Consider the following 3,095-nt stretch of genomic DNA (forward strand, 5'->3'; position numbering starts at 1 on the left):
AACACTTATATACTAAAAAAAAATTATAAACATCCTCTGGTTCAATTTCTTAGTGGCGATCAGGAAACGGAGAGGAAGGCATATCAGTACTGGCCGAGTACCAATTCAAATATGAAAAAGAGATGTGCCGAGTAGCAGATGAGATCTCACCGCCACGGCTTCTTCTTTCGTAGGAAAGAAAGATTGAAAGGGAAATAAAACCTAAATTACACAAGTAACAAGTAAATCATCACATACGCTTTTCTCTTTCTCCGCTGTTGCCTCTTTTACCTTCAACCTGGAAGCCTCCTTTCGGAACTACAAGCGAAGCAACAAATAAGTGATATTTTTACTAAATTACTGTTATTGGTTTGGTAATAAACTTTTTTTAGAAAAGTAAAAATTAATAGATATAGAAGCTAAAAATTTGTGTGTGAGAGAGAAGGGTAAATATTTCTCTGATCTCAGTCTTTGTTCACTAAGCTCACTGTACTTTAGTGCTTATTACAGTTTGACTATATTAATGAATGTCTTTGACGTCAAGGTCGAGGCCACGATTTTTTTTTTTTTTTTTTTGAGGGGAATGATAATGTTGTTTTTTTTTTTTTTTGCTGAATGGAATGATAATGTTGTTGTTTGGCAAAAATGAGTTTCAAATTTTCAATCCTATCTAACAAGGAACAACCGAATCTTCTGTCCATGCCATTTTAATGGATTCCTATCTAAAATTAATCCGGTAAGGAAAATAATAATATAATAATTATACTTTTATTCTTTGAAGTTTAGGAGAGCTTTTGAAAAGTGCTTAAAGTTGTAGCTTATTGTTGATTTTAGCTTATTTTTATTTTTGTTAATATTTATAGGTTTCAGTGTAATTTTTAATAGTATTATTTATGGACATCAGAGTATTATTTAATTTTTTTTTTTCACTTTTAGTAAAATATTTTCAACTTCAGCTAAATTACTTGTTCCCCAATGGACAGTAATAATTTAAAACTAAGTGTGTGTTTGAGATTACTTAAAAAACCAGCTTTTTTTTGCTATCCAGTTTATTTTTGCTATTATTCATAAGTTTTATTGTACTTTTTGGTACTATTTTTAGCCCACTATACTATTTTAGCTACATTTTAATTTTATTTACAGTACTTTTAGCAAAAAGTTTTCACTTTCAGCTAAATAAGCTGTTCGAAAAAAATTACAGTTTTTAAGAAATGCCAATTTTTTTTTTAAAAAAATGTTTCCTACGTCTTTCAAGATGTTTTTTGTTTTTAATTTTTTGCCAGCAACTTAAATAAACTTTCCAATTAATGCTTTGAAATTGTAAGCTAAGTACTAAAAAATAAAAACTGAAATTCGGAGAAGCAATGAATGTCTATTCCCTCAACACTTTTTTATTTTATTTTTTTGATGAAATTCCCTCAACACTTAAAAAAGTTAAAATTCACAATTATTAGAAAAATAAGAAGGATCATGAAAGTATTTCGTGAAGAAAAAAAGAAAAAGAAAAAGCAAAATATGGAAGAAGTGCACCTCCATCGTTTTAAAGTTTAAAATATTAATATTAAAGGTGCTGGAAAAACTTTACTTTTTATATTAAATTGTAAGTTATATTTTCACTAACTATATTCAATGTTTGATATAAAGAATCTTTTTAAAGTTTAGAATATTCCATCATTGATATTAACATTATGAACGAAAGTGTTATTTTCTTTAATTCTCAAGGGAGAGGAGTATTTTTTTTTTCTTAAGTTTGTAGTGAAGTGTTATTCCCTCAAACTTTAAGAAATAAAAGTGTAATTACTCTAAAAAAAAGAAAAAGAAAATATGGTAGGTTTGAATAAGGATTTAATTACTCAATACAATGAGATTTATTGATTTAGAATTATTAATGTAGAAGTCACATGCAATTACATAAGTACTTGCAATGGATAGAATCATTTAATATGGAGGTGACATGTCCTTTTCTGCATTCTCATCTCACTTGGTTTGGTCATTGCTTCATCGGAGTTACGAGCTCCTCTTTATATCCCAATTAATGGTGAGAGGCTATCATGTTTTTGGTGCATATTACCTCCCTCTTGTAAGGGGTGGACCCTAACATGCACGGGAAAAAATGATGGAGTTTTTCCAACTTAAGGGGACTTAAGATTGGACATGGCATAGTGTTCATGGCTTGATGGGATAGCTGCATGGCTGGCTTCCCCAGTCGGACCTAGTGGACTGACTTCCCTTGGCCTATGATCCATTGGCATGCTTGATAAGCAGTTTGTTTTCCTTGCACAAATTTCGAGCTAAAATTTAACAAATTAAATCATATCGCTTTTCATCATTTAAAAAAAATGCATTGCTTTTCAATCGTAACAAATTGAATTTTAAGAATATTTTTTATAATCAAATTTCAAGAATTCAAAAAGTATCAAATTAATAATTGAGGAAGAAAGAATTTGAATTCTGAATGTCTATGTTAAAAATATTAAAAAATACCAACTTTTCGATATATAATAATAATAAAAATAATAAAATACTTGGTCCACCCTTTTCACCTTTTTGTTGTAAATAATGTGGGGGGTTGGGCCAGAAGGCCCGTGCTAGCCCACCTAATCAGAACCCAAAATAGGACCTAAGGCCCATTAGAGGAGCTAAGTATGGTACGTATGGAGGGAGTTAACTTTGAGCCCTATCACAATGGGCCCAACCCTAAGGTTGGGATGACGGGCCAAAGGGACATCCACCCGAGGAAGTCTTAAGTGGTCGGCTTAACATTGACCAGTGACAAGAGAAGTTGGGATAAGAAGCGAACATAGTGAGGTTGGTAATTGAGGACTAGTAGTGCCAATGGGGAAATTCGCTGCCAAACATTATTTGGCATCTGGAACAAGTTCTAAGGGAATCCTCTAAAGTTGAGAGGATCCCTTGGGATTCCAATGAACGTGAGAATACGTGTGAAGTGGGAAAATAATGATAATCACCCCACTAACAAGAGACTATAAAAGGTGAAAGAGGGTAAATAGAAGGGGGTTGGAAAAATTGGGGAGTGAGAGATAGAGAGAAAAAACACAAGGAAACACAGGGGGGCTAAGGGAAACCAGAGGGAGGTTCTTGTATTAAGGCTTGGA

This window comes from Quercus suber, unplaced genomic scaffold, assembly GCF_002906115.3.
Source record: "Quercus suber isolate HL8 unplaced genomic scaffold, Cork oak 2.0 scaffold_896, whole genome shotgun sequence".
Classification (NCBI taxonomy): Eukaryota; Viridiplantae; Streptophyta; class Magnoliopsida; order Fagales; family Fagaceae; genus Quercus; species Quercus suber.